Source organism: Rhinolophus ferrumequinum, chromosome 9 (assembly GCF_004115265.2).
Source record: "Rhinolophus ferrumequinum isolate MPI-CBG mRhiFer1 chromosome 9, mRhiFer1_v1.p, whole genome shotgun sequence".
Taxonomy (NCBI): domain Eukaryota; kingdom Metazoa; phylum Chordata; class Mammalia; order Chiroptera; family Rhinolophidae; genus Rhinolophus; species Rhinolophus ferrumequinum.
In genome coordinates this window covers 40396786-40418296 of record NC_046292.1, presented here as the reverse complement: position 1 = coordinate 40418296, position 21511 = coordinate 40396786, and the positions used below count along the sequence as shown (strand labels likewise).

General features: G+C 42.2%; 1 long non-coding RNA gene across 1 annotated transcript in view; it reads left to right on the top strand.

Moving 5' to 3' along the window:
• Window positions 1-21125, top strand: part of LOC117027512 (uncharacterized) — a 46482-nt gene extending 25357 nt beyond the window's left edge. Inside the window, exons 3-5 of the long non-coding RNA XR_004423936.1 lie at window positions 6751-6927; window positions 9991-10060; window positions 20457-21125. This is a non-coding gene — a long non-coding RNA (uncharacterized LOC117027512). The remainder of the gene's footprint in view (window positions 1-6750; window positions 6928-9990; window positions 10061-20456) is intronic.
• Window positions 21126-21511: the final 386 nt, after the last annotated feature.

Here is a 21511-nt window from a genome sequence, read left to right as displayed (position 1 = left end):
AATATAGAAAGGACCATCCCCACTGAGCAGATTAAAAGGACAGCGAGAGACACAAAATACAAGAGACACAAATAAAGTTGCTTTGTCAATTGTAGCCCATGCATCCCACATGTGCACTGGTTACTTTTGCACATTTGATTCAGTGGATTGTATTCTTCGCTTGTTTGATTTCTTACTAGATGTGAGTCCTTGACACACAGGTTTATGGTTGTAAACCTAATTCCAAGTACACAGATGGTCCTCAATACATGCTTTGGACTGAGATACACAGAGGAAACGTTACACGGGTAGGTTAGTAGAGCAGAGACCATCTTACAGGTGCTGATATTTCTGTTCCATTGTCCAGATTTCATCCCACTCCTTTCATCTATTCATTGAGCACATATTGAGTGATTCTTAGGTCATTCCCCAAATAATCTCTTCTCTCATGTCATAATGAGTGAGTATGACACCATTCGAACGAACTCAGCTTTGGGGTTCATAATGAGTGCAGCTTCATTTTCTCATCTTCTCTCATTATTTGTCTTTGCATGGTTCTCTCTGAGGGCCAGGGCAGTGTTGTACATATTTCTGAATCCCTAGCATAGAATCTAGCACATAGTAACTGCCCCGGTAACTGTGAAATAAATGGATGGACAGAGAAAATATGAAATTCCTCTGAAACTCTAGGCATCAAGCCTACTGAACTAGGAAGAAAGATTGCTCCAATACTGTCCTGATATTTTTTGAATGCCATTTATGCAGGGAGTAAAATAAGGAGCTGTGACTCTGACCAAGGGGCCTGAATCCCAGATCTACTTGGGATACATGTAATTTCTTTCCTAAGATTTGGTTTTGAGGATAATAATGAGGGCAATAATAATCACCATAAGTGAGACATGTGGGAAAATCTAGTAAAAGCATTTGTAGCTTAGTGCCTGGTAAACAACAAGTTCTCTATCTACCTACCTACCTACCTACCTACATACCTACATACCTACCTATCTATATAAAATTTTAAACTCACTTGCTCTTTATTCCTCATACTTGAAAACCAAGCAGCCTCTGGGTGTAGGAGTCATAGATAAAAAATAATAGTAAAGGTCAAGATCAAACATATAATCATGTTGGAGGAGAGCTGAACTAAAATAACATTATCTGATAACATGGTACAAAGAACATGGCAACTTTAGGGAGAAGATTTGGGTTTGAGTCCTGTCCCTGTCACCTATCAACTGACAACCTTGGCAAATCAATTAATTTCTTGAGCCTCTTTTCATCCACCTTAAAGTGAAGTTAGTAAACTGTCAAGGCCCACCTTGGGGGGTAGAATCTGTGTCTTATTCATCTTTATGCGCTTAGCATCTATCAGAGCATTTAGCATACAATTGTAACAATGTAAATTATAATAAATGACTAGTTTCTAAACATCTTATTGTCCTAATTTATTTAATCCTTACAGCAACGTGATGAGGTAGATATTCTTAAGTTTTAATAAATACTTGGAGACAAAGTGGCAGTTATAAAATAATCACGGGGATTAAAGTATAGCATAGAGAACATAATCAGTAATATTGTAATAACTACACATGGTGTCAGATGGGTGACTAGACTTATTGGGGGAATCACCTCATTATATAAATGTCTAACCATTATGCTGTACACCTGAAATTAATATAATATTGAATGTCGACTGTAATTGAAAAAATACATACATACATACATACATACATACATACAAACATACATACACATACATACTTGGGGACTGGAACTTGACTAACATCAGTAAATCAAATCAAAAGCACAAATCAAGCAAAAGTAATTTGTAAACTTCAACTGCCATAAAACTGTAAGGTTGCAAAGGGGTGAAAAGGTGAAGTGGAATAAAAGGTTCAAATTTCCAGGTATAAAACAAATGAATCACAGGGACGTCATGTACAGCATGGGGAATATAATCAATAATATTGTGATAGCGTGGTACAGTGTCAGATGGTTGCTGGACTTACCATGGTGATCACTTCTTTAGGCATATAAATATTGAAAAACTATGGTGTATGCCTGAAACTAATATAATATTGTAAGTTAGCTATATTTTAATAAAAATTTAAAAAAATTGTAAGGTTGTATTTCAGTTCTATTTCTCTACTTTTAATTTAGTGGTCATGCTGCTTTGATTTATAAAAAAGGGAGGGGGATCATTTCTAGAGATTTTTACAAACATCACTGTTTGTTTATGCTAATTTATTTAATCTTCATTATAGCTCTGTGAAGAAGATATAATTATCCCATTTTATAGATTTGGAAATTGAAGCTCAGATAAATTCAGTAACTTTGTGATGTGCTCAGTGGCTACTTAAGTATTCAGTGACAAGTTTATGCTACTAGTCTCAGCTGGCTGTCTCCGAAGCCAGGTACTTCTAGTGATGGCAAGTGAAGGGAAGGGGAAGAAAAAAAGGAGGCTTCAGATGGGTTTGCAGTGGGTTAAAACAAGGGTTACAAACATCAAAAGAAGAACTGGAGCCTTGCACCCCCTTGCCTTCAGCACAGTTTTGAATGTTTTTCTTACTCTGAGAGTTAGAAGTGATGTCCCTAAAGTACCTCTGTTTTCAGGCAAAGGCCAACAATAACTCTGCTGGGAACTGCAAAGGATAAGGAGACTCTGTTATTTCCAGAGAAATCTGAGAGGGTAAGAGGAGGTCAGACTGTTGAGACATGTGTCTGGGCTTTTTTACATGTGAACATGATGATTGTTCTGGTTGGGTTCTACTTTTTATTCTTTCCCCTAGTGCTGGGGAGGCAGCTGGACTAGAATGTAGGTGAAAGCCCTGGGGAGGGCAACCTTGCTCTAGCTTGCTTTGCGTCCCACCCAGGTCCTCCCCTCTGGATCTTATTTTCCCCAACTGAGTAAGAGTGGGCTGGGGCAGTTGACATGTAAAGACCCTTCCTGTTCTATATTCCATGGTCTAAATTTACTATTTTTTTTAAAAAATTCTAACTTCCCACACTCTAGGTAGAGTGATTCAGGCCTAACTCTGAGAGATGAGAGGTATTCCAGACTAATATTTCTAAAGTATAAATTTAATCATATCACATCATGCTTAGCCCTCTATTATGGCACTTCTGCAGGTTTCCCAATTAAGGAACCCATTTGTTCTAGGCACTGTTTAAATATGTCAGATGCTTATGTCACTTAATTAGGTGGAGTGAGTGTATGTGTACGTGTGTGTTGGGTGGGGGTGCTACATAAACGGTACAGTTCTTGCTTGTAATCCCAAATCCACCCAGAGCTACCTATGAAACGCTGAACAAGTTGTCAACCTCTCTAGGCTTCAGTTTCATCCTCTATTAAAGAGAGTAATAATAGTACCTACTGAGGGTTGTTGTGAAGGGTAAGTGAGTCCATTTCTGGAAAGAACTTAGAAGAGTACTGGCCCATAGTGAACACTTAATGATATAAATGATTTTCATGAATTCTCATCAACTCTAACTCTCGTTTTACACTTGAGAAAATGGACCCTCAGAAAGTTTAAGCAACTTGCTCAAGGTCCTACAGTAAGCATATACTAAGAAGAAGGGAAAGAGTTTTAGGCATTTTGATTGTACTTCAACCTGGGACCCCGAGAAGCCTGGGTTGTGCAGTGCTGCTCACTGCGCCTTCTAAGCTTGGGCAGTTTCTGCCCTGAATCTGAAGCAGGTTGATAAGGAAGAAGAAAGCAGAGGGCAGGTGTGATACCCTAAGGCCCAGCTCTAACCCAAGCATATCATGAATAGCCTAGGACCAGATCATCCAACTAACAATTCTTCATGGAATCCAGAAAACTGGTGGACAGAAGGGTGGAAGCATGGGGGAGAGGGTGGTCTTTCCTCAACAGCAGTTAAAATTTCACCTGCATCTTTGTTGTGTTCAAGCTTATTTACAAACTGTCCCCACCCTCAATTTTCACCTTCATCTCGTACTATTTGTGTTTCCATATCTTGGGCCCTCTATACACCATTCTGCTCCAGCAAATAACAGGCTGTCTGGACACCCCTCCCATTTTAATCTTTTCTGTTGTCATAAACAAAAACCTGATTAAATTTTTCCATCTCATTGTTAATTTGGATTAAGCCAGACCAAAGCATCACAATGTGTTAGTATCATCTGAAACTGCAAAATGTACCCCAGGGTACAATGAACTTAGAATTAGCAATCACCACAAAATAAAACTGACAATGGCTAAAACTATCTAACCTTTGTTATTGAACCAAAAAAAATGGTGTGGGATAGTCAAAGTTTCTCATCAAAATTAGATCTGTATTATTTGATGTAGAAATTGGATTTGGTAGAAATAATAGCCATACATAAAATTTACAATGACTGAAGCTATAATTAATAAAATGGGACAGAGACGATAAACTGAATCAGTGAGTCAAATCTATATATGATTGAAATTACGATTTCATTTTGAAGAATGTACACTAAAAGTGAAAATATAGAAATGAAGAACAATTTACCTGTAGTACAATAATAAATAAGTAATAATAAATAAATAAGGTGGGTCAGAACATCTGATGAATCAAAGGGACCAAGTCAACATCTGAAGGGTCAACATGACTTCCACTCAGCCCAGCACAGTAGTTTGTGTAAAATGTCTGATGACACATATCTCTAGAAGTGAAGACACTCCTGGCTGGATGCATCATTTTATATCCTAATGAAATGGTTCTGCAGCTCTGAATTAACGTACATTTTGCTACATGGGATTTCCTTGTTTTAAAAAATGATCAAGGTCTTTCTCAGTGCTATTAGCAACAAGTGAATGGGGTGAAAACACAAAACGAATGCAGGCTTTACTATGTGTTCTGGCTCCTAGAGAGCACCCCAAAGTGTGCCGGCTAAGCCATTCTTCCTGAGAGCTGTATATACTTTAGGGGCCATGACAGGTAGCTTCAACTGGTGCTAAAAACTACCTAAAACTCGTATATGTAAAATTGGCCCATAAAACTTCCTCTTAGAGAACACCTCCTTTGATTGTCCTTTTGTGACTTTAGTTTTTCACCAATCATTGACTAAGTATTGACACTGGATGCTTAGATAGGGGTCATGCCTTCCAAGAGGGTAGACAGTCTTTCACACACATGTAGTACAATGTGCTAAGTTTAATGACAGACTCTACCTAATATGCACAGGAGGTGGAAATCAGCTTTGCTAGGTAAGTATTCAGAAGAGAGTGACACTTAATGCAATCATCAAAGGGACAAATACATCCAGTTCAATGAACAGCATGGATAGTGCAGTGAGGAAAGTATTTCGGGTGGCTGGGGGGTTGGAAGACTGAGAACTGAGCCTGGAGATGAGGGCTCTTGGGAATACTGGTGGTGACCATTGTCACTTCATCCCAGATCAGGATGAGCTTATGTATCCCAGTCTAGCCATGAGGGTCAGGCATGGGTACAACCCTGGTTGGATATCCAATATTTCCCTTAGGGCTAAAGGGTATTTTGAGACGTTACAGAGCTATCTGAATAGCTTCTTGGGGTCGCTGAGCAATTGGGGGTTTTGAATTGAGGGCCCGGTGGGCATAGATCACATTCACTCCACGACTATCAAATAGCTGGCGGGTCGAGGCTCAGGGAGGCAAGACCTTAATTTGGGCCTCGAGCCTGTGGTCTTCAATCTGAGGTATACATCCCCTTCAAAGTACCTAGAAACTTCTCAAAAAATATGGAGGCATAGACAGTTTTAGGGGAATCAATTTTTAATACCTCACCTTGCATGTATGATCTTTCCTAGCATTGATCTTCCCAACAGCTGGCGAGAGATTCTCCTCTCCTTTCCCATGTGCCCTTTCGCAATCTCCCTTCCCTGCCCCCTTTTAAACACCTATTGCGTTATGGTTTCAGGAAACTAAATCAATACACACACACACACACACACACACACACACTCACACTCACACACAGACTCTCCAGAAATATTGGATGATCAATAAAAGACTAGGTTCTAGTGAAAAAACCTAGTACATTAGAATAAAATTCTGTGGGAGACATAAAATAAAAACGGGAGCTCAGGGAGTTTTTCTAAGAAGAAAAAAAAATAATGTAAAATTTCCAACTGTTAAAGAAGAGCTTGTTTATACATTTTTCAAGTGGATTGTGGTAGGTTTTAAGTAACTGTGGTATTTAGACTAAAATGGGTACATGCAAAACTGTGATGTAACTATTTTATTTTAAAATATCAATATTTACAACATGTTGTTTAAAGTTTGATGAAAAATTTCAGATGTCAGCTTAAAGTGTGTGTTTTGTAAAACAATTTTACAAAATTGTTTGAAGGGTACATGAGGAAGAAGTTTGCAACCTCTGCTTCTTGAGCCTGCCTAACAAAGCACTCTGGCCTGGGTACTGGATTCTGTTCTCTGGACCAGCATCCATTCTAACTATTGTCCATTACCCTCAAGAGTGGGATCCAGAAGCTGGGATCCAGAGTCCTGTTCGGGGTTCCTTCCCATGATCATTCCAGGGGATTTGTTCCCACATTCTCAGGAAACTTCACACATAAAAGCCTTCATTCTGCATATTTTCTCCCATTATTACGTTCAGTGCCCATTAGCAAGAGAGATTAATGGTCCCTTTGAATAGAACCCAAACCCTTAACAACTTGACCTTTAGGTAAGAAAAGCCAAGCCTTTAGAAATAAAAATACAGTATCCTTGCTGATCTCTTTGAAGAGAGAAAAAAATGCTTTCATTTCTTCATGATGTGTTCCCTTCCTTTTACCTCCCCCAGATTGGAGAGAAGCACTCTGGCTAAAAGTGCAAAGAGCAGACCCTGAAGATGCATGCAAGCCAGTGTTGGGCAGAGAAAGAGAGAGTACTCTTTTATCATGATGCCACCCACCACTTCTGACCTGTGAGATCTTGGGCAAATTTCTCACCTTCTCTGAATCAGATTCACATCTGCAAGGTGAGATCATAATGCAAATTTCTTATGATTTTTGTAGAGATTATGTAAGATATTTATGAAAGTGTGAAATACAGTAGGCAGCCAATGAATAATTATTTTGAGCACTGACTATATGAGTGCTATTCCTTATACTGCATTTGCGAAAGCAAAGGTGAAGAGGAGAAAAGTACATCTTGAAGAAGTTCACAAGTGAGTGGAAGAGCCAGAGGAGTCTAGCAGGCCATTCCATAGTGCAGTAGTAGGATGCTTACAGCAACCAAGGTCAATGTAGAGTTTAATGGCACAATATGAGGGGGACCGCTCATCGGAGGCTGGGGCAGAGGGTGGCCTCTTCAAGACCCTAGCATTTCAATGAAGAACTGAAGGCCAGGAAGGAGTTTGGCTAGACACAGAGGAGAAACACCCCTGTGGGCACAGGGCAGGCCCTAAGCAAAGGCCTGGGTGCAGAGATCGGGGGAGGGTTGGGATGTGGGTACGGCGATGAGCGGGGAAGGCTGGAGAGGTGGACAGGGGCTGCGTGCTACGCTGAGGAGCTGACGCTCACTTCCTCTTCACAAGGAAGTGCCACTGCAGGGTTTAATCTGGGAAAGACCAGGCCTGCTTTGTGGCTTAGAAATCTCGGGGCAGCCGGTTATCTCAGTGGGTTAGAGCGCAGTGTCCTTAACAACAAAGTTGCCGGTTCGATCCCCACATGGGCCACAGTGAGTTGTGCCTTCCACAACTAGATTGAAACAACTACTTGACTTGGAGCTGATGGGTCCTGGAAAAACACACTTAAATAAATAGAAAAGTTAAAAGAAAAGCAAAAAACAAGAGAGAAAAAAGAAATCTCCAGCTGTAGTAAGGAATTAATAACGGGGTGTCAATCTCGAGATCAGGGAGACCAGTAGTTGTTCTAGTCCATGAGCCTCTCAAGGGCAGAGAGAATGGTTTTTATACCTTTGTAAATACAGGGCCCAGCACAGTGCCTGTTATGGAGTAAGAATCTGCTAAAATGTTTATTGAATGAACTAGTCAATGACTCAGCAAACTAATTTTCCCCAGGGCAAAAATTACTGCTGAATATAGTTTCTCATCAGTGTCCACTTTGTTTGCCCCTTCCGTGCTCTCAGCAGGTTCGTGCCTGTAAACAGGGCAGCAAATAAAGGTGATTACAGCTGCCTAGTTCACTCAGGTTTGCCAGTTTGTTCAGGAATTCCTAGTTTGCTCAAAAATTGCCTGAAGCATCCCTCCCAATGACCTCTTGAACACTGAACCTTCTTTCTTACCACTGCCCCTGGTCACTCTTATTTGACTTTGTCCTCTGGCATTCTTAGGAGGTGCCTTTCTTTCTCTTCTCCTGCTTGTCCAGGGAACATGATGAGACAACCAACATGCAGTTTGTAATATGATGAATTGATAAAAAGCCAGACAAAAATGGAGACAACAAAAATCCCTTTTCAGCTCACTTAGCCGGATGGCCATGTTATGGGTACAATAGAATCATATTAAACTTTGTGCAATTTTGAGAGTTAGGACCCCCTAGGCTACTTCACTTTGGGGAATTTTCTCTAGGACTTGCTTCATGAGGCCGAACCTCAGAGCTTGTAATTATACTATAGGACAGTGGGAAAGCAGTTGAGGAGGAGAAATCAATGAAAAGGATTCTTATCATAAGCTCCTTCTCTAATTTGGTGAAACAGAAATCTCTGCATGTTTTCTCAATAAGCACTCCATCAGAAGCCTTCTTATCCTGACAGGCTTCTCTTTTTCATAAACACAGCAAGAATAACCTCTGGACACTGGCCTACCATAGTCAAATATGAAAATGTGAATTCCATGGGTCACTGTTTTTCCAGCCGCCAGATGTGGATGAAAGGAGAAGGGTGTTTTATTGTGTTTTCTCAAGAAACAGAGAAAGGTCTGTCCTGAGATGGGCTTGCTTTCCTCCCACACAAGTGGCCACCATGTGGCCAGAGGACAGCTAGCTAATTTGCAAGATTAAGCTTTTCCAAATATTTGGAATTGGTCTATTCTGTCTTCAGCTAATAAAATGGATATCTGCTCCAAAATGGATTTAGGAAGCAGACACAAGAGCTCCTAAGGGCTTGTTGGCAAGTTACCTGTTAACAGGGTCCATCTGTCAAATGAATGTATAATGGGTAGGCTCTATGTGGATTGTCTCCTACTTGTCTTCCCGTGGATGCCTACCTTCATGCAGAGGGCAGATGAAGGCCAGTGCCAGCTGATGCTGACAGATGCCCAGGACATATGCTTCTGCCCTCTGTTGCACACTCACACCCTAAAAGTACATAAAGAACAAGAATAATTTTTTAAAAAAGAACTACTCACCAAATAAGAAGTATACGTTAATTGAAAAATACCTTTCTTCGATTCAATGATTCATTCATTAATTTAATATTGAGTGTCTACAATGTGCCAGAGACTCTGCTAGGTACCAGGAAAATAGATGAAGTAAGACACAGTTCCTGCCTCAAAGAAGCTGGTAGTTTATTTGGGGAGACAGAGTTATAAACATCTATAATATAAAGTGCTATAAAACATAAGCTGTAAAAGGAGCTTTGGAGAAGGAGGCCAAAAGCCTGTCTGGGGGAGGCGGGAGTTTCACAGTGGAAGTAACCCTTGAGTTGAGTCTTAAAGCATGAGTAGGAGGTTTCCAGTCAGGGAAGTGTGTTCAAGGCAAAAGGATAGCCCCTTTAGAGAGAATGCTGTGTTTGGGGAGTGACAAGTGTTCACGTGGCTGGACTGGGAAGGAGGAGAAAAGGGAGAGGTAGCTGTGAGGAAGTGAGGAAGGCGAGAGCCAAGTCCCCAGGGGTATTGGTGATGCTGATACATTTATAGTTGTCTCTGTAGGCAATGGGAGCGGGGAGGGCAGAGGGGCACTGAAGAAAGCTGAGTGGGAGAGCAACACGGTCATTCCTCGGTGTGCAAGATCGTTTGGAAGTGAGTGAGACAGTACGTATTCAGTTCAGGGAGTGAAGCGTACCTGCTGAAAAATGAGCTATAATGCAGGGTAACAAGCTTCAATGTGGTGACATGGGACTCTTCCTTTTTCCCCCTCAGACCAACTCTCCAACCTGCTTCAAGCCAAGGCAGGAGATGAAAAGGAGAGAGGAGAGTGAAGTCAAGCAAGGTATTTTATTCTCTTGGGTCCCTCTCTATGGGGTTACTTTGGGCTGATTTTATCTGTTGATGGAAGTCACAGCTCCTCTGCATATGACCCCTTTCTTGCTGAGTTCCAGCAACCTCTTCCTGTCCTCACTCCTTCAGCCATAGGGATATTAAAAGCCTTGCTGGCCCATGGGTACTGTGCTATTCCTTATAACTTCTCCACTTCCTAAATAATTCCTTTATTAAATCCTCCTTGAATTACCCAAAATTGAGTGGGTCATCCATTTTGTGGGGGACTCTGACTACTACTATACTAGGTAACACAGGAACAGAATGGAGAAAGCAGTTATTTCTGCCTCGGGCAGAAAAAGAGGAACGAAGAAAGCTCAGAGAAGACGTGGCACTTGAGCCTTGTCTTGAAAGATGAGATTGAGTTTCCCAGGCATCAGGAGTGTAAAAGGCAGTCCTGGACAGAAGGAATAGAATAAACAGATGAACAACAGAATGAAGGAACAGAGTGAACACAGGAAGTTGTGGTTGACTGGAGTGGGGTGGGGGTGGAGGCAGTGCCAGGAAAGTGAAGTGAGGTACAGCAGGAGATGAGGCAAAGATAAAGTAGGCCAGAGTAGCAGAACCTTGAATGCCAGCTTGAGTGCTTTGATCCTAGAGGAAAGTGACAAGAATGGTGGCAGCACTGGGAATTGAATTATATGAAGAGTGATGGAAGGATCTGGGAGTATTTAGCTTAGAGAAAAGACTTGAGAGCGTGATGATTGTCTTCAAATATGTGAAGGATCTGGATAACAGTATGGCAATATGTACTATGAGTTCATATGTTTTGGCCCAGTAATTCTATGTCTAGGAATTTAGCTGAAGGAAATCATCCAAAATTCAGACAAAACCTTCTGGACAAAAACTTTCATTGCTGCATTATTTATAATAAACGAGAACTGGAAACAACCTAAATGTCCAGTAAAAAGAGGATTGTTAAATAAATTATAGCAGATATTTACAATAGAATATTATGTAATTGTTAAAACAAAGGGGATAAAAAAATTAAAGGCATGGAAACATACTTTTAATATCATGTTAAGTGGAAAAGTAGGATCTAAAATGTCTATACAGAATTATCTCAGGGACATAAAAATATAGGAACAGAATACCGATGCCAACATTTTACCTGTAGTTAATTGCTGTTGATGAGTTTGTGGGTGGCAGATATTATCGGTATATTCATGTATCATCCAAAGAGACCTTGTATACTTATTTCAGTGACACCACCACCTACTTCATTGAGCATGTACCACGTACTAGGCATGGACTACTTTTTCTTCCGCATATATTATGTCTCTTACTCCTGTCAATTCTGTAAGGTAGGTTTCCTTATTACTCATTTAGCAGATGAGGAGACCAGCTCAGAGAGGTCAATCACACTGCAAGAAAGTTTCAGAGTTGGGATTTGAACTCAGGCTATTTGACTCCCAATCGTTCTGCTCCCCTGCTAGTCCACTACGATTGCGTAGTCATATCATTGTCTCCAGTCACATATCATCGGCAAGGAGGTTTTCGAATAATGACCTACAATGCTCAAAATGGTACCGTGTTTTTCATACCTTGTTGATGTTGACTGACTGCACATAAAGTAGATGACCCAAGTGGGATAAAGTCCAAAAAGAAGGAGAATAAACGAGTAAATACAGTAAAAACTCGTTTAATGAAAGCGAATAACTAATATTTATTGAGACCTTATCACGTGCCAAGCAGTGTTCTAAGGTTTTTACTGCATTGACTCATTTAACTGTAGACACTGTATGAGTTTAGTACTATTATAATCTTCATCTTATATATGAGGACACTAAGTGTAAATGCCTTGCAGGGGTCACACAGTTAGACAAGGCACACAGCCCACTGTGCTCTTTACCTCTAGAGTATCACCTCTGTGGATGTGTATAATGAAGTGAAAACAATTGTTTTTTCTAACTGCCTTTCTTATAAAAATACTTTGATAAACTATTTGGGAATAAAGGTGTTATCAGAAGGTTCATCAACAAAAGAACAGTCAAGCTTCTCTGCCTGAGAAACTGGGAGAAATTTGTTTTCTGCTCTAGAAAAAGAGAAGGGAGGAGGAGGTACAGAGAGTACAGCACGATGGAGAATGGAATATGAAGTGATGGACTTTAGGGAGACCAAGGGACATTTCAGGACAGATCCACTTTAATGTTGAAATTATTTGTGTTTTAAATGTAAATCTCCCCCTCCAAAACGTCAGTAAGTACTACTATGCTCACAGACTCTCTATAATCCCGTTGTCATTGTTGTTGTTATTATTATTGATGGAAATTGAAGAAGTGCTTGAATTTTACGTCTGATTCAACGCCGTGTGTAATAGAATCAGCAAGTTTAAGCAAGACTCTCCAATCACATATGTTGGAGCAAGGAATGCCCCTGGAATTTGCAGAAATTTGGGAGAGGACTACAGACATTCCCAGGGTCTGGAATTGGGGACTCCAGCCAATCCTTTCTAGATCTTTCTCGGAACAGGGGTCTCAGCCAACACCTGGGTTACCTACTTTATCAGGTTTAAACCTCCTGACAATCCTATAAGCTCTTGCTCTGACCATTTTTCTTTTCTAAAGGAAGAAACAGTGTTCAGAGATGGTATAGAACTTCCTCGTGTCTATGACAGGAAGAGGAAGAGGTAGGACACAAAGCCAGGCTGGTCTAATTTCAAGGCCCACAGACTCCTCACTACCTCACCTTTCTTGATGAACCTCTGTGGAACCTTTCTGGGAGACCAATATAGATTCAGTGGTGGATATTCTGAATCTCTAGGTATTGAGATTTCCTAGGTCTTATTTCAAAGGCCAAACCCTTCAACTAAGTCAGCAGCGAGGGTGGACTCATCCACTTGGTCTTCAGGAAGACGAGTGAATTGAGACCACCCCTATGGCGTGAGCCGATAGCTAGCTGAAGGTAGCAGTGGGTTACTTCCTGCTTCCTGGAATCTGGTGAAGGTTTAACAGTAGCAGTTTCCATGTCTTAAAAATGTGAAAGTCACATTTTCCCAGTTTTAAACATGTAAATTTTTAATAAGATCTGTTCAGCCTTGTAAAAGAACTCTCACAACCTTAAAGTATTTTTAGCATTAAAAATGAATATATGTTTATTGTAGAACATTTGGGAAATACAAAAAAAGAGTAAAGGAGACATAATCTCTAAGAATTTTAGCATGTCATTATCACTAAAACTGTATCTTTGATGATTTGGTTCATAAAAACCATCCTTTGTTGTTTCACTTTGCGTTGCTTTGTATAGTTAGTGACACCCAACGTTTCTATATGTTAACTGACAATTCGTATCTTCTTTCATAAATTGCCTCTCATTCCTTTGCCCCCAGTTTTGAATTTGATTCTTATCTAAATGTAAAATAGAGGTTTCTTGCAGTCATGAAAAGAGGTGATTATCCAAGTATCTTAGTGTCTGACCTATATAATGACTGTCTTTCTTTGGCGCCCCTCTCTAAATAATGGGGAAGAATTGAGTGGGAGCAATCATGACAGAGAGCAGTGTTTCCCAAATAGTGTTTTCCGGAAAAAATAATTCTAGGGGAAGCTAATGGATGTTATGGGTCAACGGGCTCAAAAGAGTTGGAAAACGCTGCATTAAGTTAAAAAAAAATAATGATTCTAAATTGTGGTAAACTACAGAATTTTCTATAGTCTTTTGGTGTCGATGGGGATTAAGACTTCTCTAGAAAGGGGGATTGGAAGGTAGATAACACTTCCCAAACACCTAGGACACTGCCTTTTGGACAACCCTGTGTGTGGGAAAAATATAGAATAGGGTGGCTAGAGTCCTGTTCTTCTCTTAGTTTGCCACTGATCTGTTTTATGACCTTTGGCAAATTCTAATCATCCAAACATTGGTAAAATAACAAGGATATGTTTGAGATGGGGGTTGAAGGATACATAGGATTTTGAGAGGAGGAGTAAAGTCATTCCAGGTGGAGGCCATTGAATGGGCAAAGTACAAGAGACTTTCCTACCCGGTGACAGAAAACCAAATAACTATGGCCCCATTTCATAACGACTCTACCCTCTGAGTAGAAAAGGCAGCAGACATGCTTACTTCTGAGAGATAGACTTTCACCCAGTTCTTATTACTTCTGTTTCAATGCCCAAAAACCCACCTGCCTTTTCCTAAGTGTTCCTGCCCACATAGGTAGACCACATCATAAAAATTCATACTTGAAATAAGAAACCTCACTACTTCAGTCACTCTGACAGCCAGACTTTGGGCTTATGGAGAAATTACAGATGAATGTCTTTAAAATCCAGTGAAGGACTTTTATGATCCGTTGCTTGAATGGCAGGTTTAGAATTTTCATACATGGCTTATTTTTACTAATTGTATAATATATCCATGCAAACTTCTTAGAAAAGTATTTGTTTTATTAAGAAAAAAAGATCATGAACCAGAACATTATTTAGAATGCTAATTGTGAAGTAAATTATTCACTTTAACAAAACATACCTTGAACTTGCAGCGGAACTGCCTTTCGATTTACTCCAGTTTTATCTCATTTGTGAGTGGGGCCCAGTTGGAGCTGCGGAAGTGGGTGATGTAGGCATTGTGCTTTCAAGGAGCTCACAGCTTGTGGGGAGACAGGCTAGAACACAGCTAAAGATAATAACAGTGCCCCCAAAGCTATGTTCGTGTCCGTAAAATAAAACCTGCAGATCCCAAAGGAAAAGCTGACTGTCTTGCTTGGGGAGATGCCGACAACTGCACAGAGATGACATTTGATGTACAAGATGATATTGAGCCTCACACAGCTGAATAGGATTTTGTCTTTAAAAGGAGGGACATAAAGACATTACGTACTCGAAGAAGCCTTGACCCCCATAACTAAATCATACTGTTTACTCTTGTAAACAACATCTGCCCCCAACCCAGTGTAAGATGGACAGCCTCTGAGGTTCCCATCTCTTGGTACCAGGTTTTTAGTGAATGTTTGTCTGGTTAATGTAATTAATGTTAGACTACATGTCTCTGAGAGCAGGACCAGGTCTTTCTCTGGTTTTCACTACCCCGAACCCAGGCCTCAGAAAGTTCTCGGTAAATGTTTGTTGAATGAATGAACAACATGAACAAAGACAAAATAGCAGGAGATGAGGGCATTTTAGAAGAATGAAGAGTAGTCGTTCATTCAACCTGGCTGGAGTAGGATGCAGAGTGGGACATGAGACTGGAAATAACTTGAGCAAAAATTTATTAGCTGTTAGCCAAAGTAACTGGATAAAAGTGAGAGTTAGCCAACCAGCATTTCTGAACAGCCAGTTTAACTTCCTGCCCCCACCCCTGACCCCCAATTCAATCTGTTGTTTTGCATGTACTGTAGTTAAAAGTCATTGTTTACCTTAAAGCCAGGTGGGCAGGCCTCTGAGTTTTTTTTTTTTTTTTTTTTTTTTTTTAACTTCTTTTGGTTCAAAGACATCTCATTCTGTCAACTAACTCAAAGTGAAGAGGAGCTTTGGGATACCAAAATCCTTTACAACCTTCATAGTGAAGTTCAGGGACTGCCTCATGAAATCCTTGCACCTCAGAGCTAGAAGGGATATTAGCTGAAGAAATTGAGGCTCGGGTTAAGGAAGTGACTTGTGGGGGGCCACCGAGCCAGGAAGGAGCAAAGCTGGGCCTGGAACCCAGATGTGTCCAGCTCTACTCGATCTCATCGTTCTCTACTTCTCTGAAACCACTTGTCTTTCATTTGGCAAACTTCTGCACTTCCAGGCTTCCTGCCCCAGAAGAGTTTCCTGTTTCACCTCCACAGCCATCAGCAGCCCTTCGGCCCTTGCCAAACATCTGGCACTTGACAGGGATGTTCCCTGCTTCCCCCTCTCTGCAGGGTGCTAAAGGGGGGGTGGGTCAGGAATTAAGCCTTGATTCCATCCAGCCAAGCAGAGTGTAAATAAACAGGAGCCGGGAAAGCACATGTGTAGATGGATAGCGAACGTTATGTATTCCCCGTGCGGCTATCTACAGGAAAGCCTGGCCGCTCATCTCTGTAGGCGCCTCAGACGTCACCTCTCTCCTTGGTGGGGGTTCCTTGAGACTGCCGCTCTCTGTGCCCTCAATTTCTACCCCTCATAAACCCTCTCTTAACTTCCCTATCATATAGAACTGTGTATGTGTCTCACGACATGGCATGTTCTGTCTTAAGCCACGTTTTCATTCTTGCTATGTCCCTTGTGGGGAATTCTTTCTCCTGATTCGTGGGCCTTTAAGAAAGCTCAGTTTAAGAGAAACTTTCTCTGAGAAGCATCCTTGCTTCTTCCAACCTTAAGGGCTCCTTCACCCATTCTTACTCTGTACATTCAACCATTTTATTCTTCCATTATGGCATTTATCTGATTGGATTACACTTGTCTATCTCCCCCACTAAGAATATAATCGCTAACATTAATACTTACAACTTATTAAGCACTTACCGTGTGCCAGGAGATGTCAGTCACGTTGCTATAGTTAATCTTTGGAATAACCTTGTGAATTTGGGGCCCTAATTTGGGCTTCACTCAAAGCAAAGCCTGATAGAGGACTTGGGTACCAGTACAGGGGATCCCAAGAAGGAGGAGTAAGGGGACAGGGAGAAGGAGACAGGGAAGAAGGAAAAGGCCAAATAAGGTTGTGTTTCTGCTGTAGGCAATGGGGGTTCAATTCTGTCTCCTCGAAAAGAGGGAAACTGTAGCATTTACCCACCAGCTACAATGCCTCAGTGATTAAAAGCTGTCTGCGTCCTGGGTATCGTTAAGTCTCCTGCACTTCTGGGCTGAGTTTACCTACACAGGTCAACCAGATTATGGCAACATTGGAGAAAGCCCTGGGGCAGAATGCTGAAAGATGGAGATACTTGCTTGGGGTGGGAAGCTGACAGCACAAGATGATTCTGAGCTTGCATGGAATACCTATCAGAGTTGCAGCTGAAATTAGGGGTGGGTCAACAGGATGTGATCAAGGTACCAGAGACATCTGTTATATCTAGAAGATAGCTCCCTTTAACAGGTGAGGGAACCAAGGCCTCTGACTCGAAGCTTGGGCTCTCTACTAGTATACTAAACTCTGAATGCCCTGAAGGTATGGTTCTTTTTATTCTCTGCAGTTTCAGTGCCTGCAAAGAACTGGAACTTTCTTGGGGCTTAGCAGATGATAGCTGAATAAATAAATGTATTGTCAGAGTTGTAATTTTGGGATCTGTAATGTTGATTCTACCTCAAACATTCACCCAACTTATGATAAGCAACTCAAGGAAATTAGAACCAATCAGGGGTGGCAGACCGTACACAAGTATTTATGTATTTGTGTATTTATTTATTTAAATCTGATGAGTGTTTTAAAAGTAAAACTATCTGTTACGGGAGCATGGAGAAGGGGTTCACCTAGTTTATGGGTCAGGAAGGCCTTTTGGAGGAAATAAAGTCCAAACTAATATTCAAAGAATAAATAAGTTACGGGGGCGGTAAATGGGAAGACGAAAAGCACATGGAGAGGTCTGGAAGTGCGAAGGAGCTAAGAGAAGGAAGCGCAGCTGTGGGGTGGGGGGAGCGGGGAGGGGTGGGGTTTCCTAATCAAAGCTGGAGAAGTTGATGGAGTTATATTATGGAGGACCACTTTGTAAGCCAAGTTAGAAACGACCATCCTGGTTATAAGTAAAAGGGACTGGAGAAAAGCAAGGCTGGGAATGGAAAGACCACGTAGAAGGCTGTTCCTGTTTTTAATAGGAAAACGATAGCAGCTTAGCTGCATGTCATGAGGGTGGTGGGACCGAAGTGGAAGCATTCTGGGGATCTCTATGAACTTGACGACTGACTGGCAGCAGGTGAAGAGAGGGTGACATCAAGGATGATTCCCAGGATTCTGGCTTGAGCAGCCAGGCAGGTGGCAGGGGGTAGTGTTCTTCCCTGAGATAGGGAGCACAGGAAGACAAGGTTGGAGAGTGGAAGGTAATAGGATTTGTCATCAGGCCGAACTTGAGAAGCCTAGGAAATAGCCTGGTCGATCACTAGCCGGTGCACAGGCCTGCAGGTCAATGTACAAAACTAGGGTGAGGCACGCATGGCACATAGGGAGAAAAATGTAAGGAGGCGCTCAGTCCCAGGGTCTTGTAAGGGCAGAGTCGCTATTTGAGAATGAGTGTCTCCTTCCATTTTGCACCCGAGGCACCTTATTTGCCTCACTGTATTCCAACCCTGCCTGAGTCACAGGAGAGAGATTTGGGCTGGGCGTACACGTTTGGATGATGTCAGCATATAGGTGATGGACTGGACATTTGCCATTGTTTAGCTTCCCAGCATTGATTTCCACTTCCTGGTAGCACTGAATTTCATCTTGGGGAATTGTTTCCTTCACTGGGAACAAATGTCTTGGTTGGACATTGTGGGAAATAGGTACTTGCCTCCCACAATAGAAATCCAGAAGGGCCCTGGAAGAACACTCTCTGAATATTAGAGCTGACATCTAAAGTCCATTGTACTTGATGTAAATCCTGATCTAATGGCTCTAGCTAAACAGTTAAGCAAGTTATGTTCACAGAAGAAACTGAGCAACAATAGGCCATTTTGGTTTGCTAGCTTATCTTTCTGTCTTCCGTGTCCCTATTGCCCTTTTTCAAAGCTGAGAGAAAAAAAATATCACTCTTCTCTAGAGTGTGTTGAGGTCTGCACTGGCTGCCGCAATTTTTGTTAGTAACATCTTTAGTATGAAGCTGGTTTAGAATTGGGGTTAGGGTGGTTTGGGGGAGTAGGAGCGAACTGTGGGAGGGGGACATGTAGAGTGTGAGAGTAAGACAGACATCATTGGACGCATGAAAGACACTGGATTCTTGGAGACGGCTGGATCAATTCTGACCTGAAATGAATTCTGTTAGTAAGTTAGAGGATGTGCTGCTATAACAAAGACTCCCCAGCAAAAGGACTGAAATAAGATAGAAAGACATCCAGAAGTAAGGGGTCCAGGGCTGCCAGCGTACCTCTGCCATTCTCAACGTGTGGCTTCCATCTCTAGGTCCAAATAGATGGCTCCAATTGACCCATTTCTCAACCAAGGGGAAGAACAGAAGAAGATATGGAGAGCAAGCAGCTTCTTTTTAGAGAAGTGACCTAAGACGTGTACTCATCTCCTTTGTTTCCAGCCCACTGCATGCCACTCATAGACGAACGTTAGGCTGGGGAGGGCAGTCTCCAGAGAGTGTGTGGAAAGATGGGCACAACCTTCAGGCCGCTTGCAGACAGGGAGTCCTACTACTAAAGGGAAGCGTGAGAGAATAGATACTAGGAGTATTCATCAATTTTGCCACCGCAATATATTCTTTCCTCCATCCTCAAGCCAATTTGAGTTGGGGTTTCTGTTCTTTGCAATAAACATGTGACTTAAATGAGACAGAATCTGTCTCTGAGCCTCTGCTCTTCCCATCATACTGCCTCTCTATGACCTTCAAGGGACATTGCCGTGCTGTGCTTGTGTGACTAGAATTGAATTTAATTTGTTAAGGGAGGGAGAGGGAGGGAAATAACCTGAGATTACACTTACTCTGTGCCAGCTATTGCTGTAGGTTATGTACATACATAATGGCCTGTATTCCTTTCCTTTTCTTGTTCTTCAGGTTGCAGTGAAGAGAATTAGATTGAGAGAGGTTTATACCCTGTCTGTCTGATTCAAAAGCCCCTGTTCTCTCCACCCATCCCCACTGTGTCCTGTGGTATTGAGGTGCATGATGGTGTAAGCATTAGTGGGGGTGTGGGGGTCAGGAAAGATTGGCAGTGGGGAGGTAATGGCTGCGGGCACAGGGAACAAGAGGGCTAGGGGTGTGTGTGTGTGTGTGTGTGCGCGTGTGTCTGTGTGTGTGTGTGCTCACTCGCGGAGATGGGGAGGCAGGCAGGAGGGAGGTAGGTGCTGAAAGGACTTGTGAGAGATCAGCTCAAACAGCTGTCACTTTCCCAAGACCCCCCCTTGTCACTCACACTCCTGATCCCTCTTTGCCAAGGTGCTTGCTTGTTGCCTGGGTGTTTATTTGAATGGGGTGTCCTGCAGACTCAGAGTCGTCCCTGCTCTGACAAGCTCGGGGAGGCTGGTTGAAAAATGGCTGCATCACCCAGGAGTCTGGAATTCAATGTAGAAAGTCACTCGAGGCCCATCCTGACTGTGAGGTCTGGCTGGGAGGCTGCTGCTTTGGCAGAGGATGTGGAGCTGCAAGTGCAGAGCAGCCAGTGGGGGTAGTAGAAGGGTGGGGAGGCATTTGTTAGCAAGCTAGGTTTCCAGGAAGGAAAGCCCACCCTCCACCCCACCGGCTGAATTAACGCTGCCTTAGGACTTCTCATTCCTGAGAAGGCTGTCTCAGAAGAATTCTATTGTCTGCCCTTCAGGACTGAGAGGAAACTTGTTCCTTCGGGGGCACAATGAAGACACAGCAGCCAAGGACACACGGAGGAAGCAGGGAGTCCTTGAGTGCGCTAAGAACCTGCTGTGGACTGCCTTTTGGCAAGTGTTCAGGGACTGGCTGAACACTAGAACCTGGCGGAGCAGCTGGGCCCTGGGAACGGCAGTGCAGTGGAGCAGTCGGCCTTATGATGACTCTGCCCAGCCAGGTCGCTCTGCAGCTTATGGCACCATCACGGGGAGAGGGGATGCAGCCTCACTTCTGCCACACCCCGGGGTGCTCTCTTCTCGGCCCCACGGAACTGCTCACTATTCCCAGATAAATGTCTCATACTTTCCTCATCCCAAGTTCACTCTAGTGTCCTTTCCTTACCATCTCTAGCTGCAAATCCTTTAGGGCCCGATCACATGTCATCTCTTTTGGGAAGCCCTCCTTGATTGACCGAGGCCGTCATTTATGGGTACTTTCCGCAAGCTTGTGTTATTTTTACCTGCATGCCTTCATACCTAGCATATTGCCTTACATTTTGTAGGCGTCCCAAAAATTATGTTGGTAAATGAATAGTCCTGACTTACCTTAATGTTGTTATTATTGGTAAAGGTTATGCATTAAATCGTTAAATATGATCGCACCTGTATGTGTTCATGGATGAAATCCACAGGATCTTTTGTTGAGCATGTATTTTAATTTTTTGGTTCAGGGTGTGTGGTTATTGCATCTATCCAAACCTGCCTTTAAGTGACAAGTGACACGCTGCATGAGTGACATGTTACTCACTTCTGACTGTGTTCTTCAGTGAGTCATCTGATTCCCATCTCAGCTATTGCTGAGGCCCTTTCTAGCTGAAAAATGCTATGATTCTAGGCCTGAAATATTTAAAATGTGACCTCCAAGGAACATTGGCATTTTAAAGGGGTCTCTGAACTAAACCTAGAAGGCTTAGTGGTGGGACCTCAGTGGAGGATGAAATAGAGTTCCAAAAGCAAAGATTCATAGAACGTTCTATAGAGTGACAAGGTAAAGGCCCTTTACTCAGCTTCC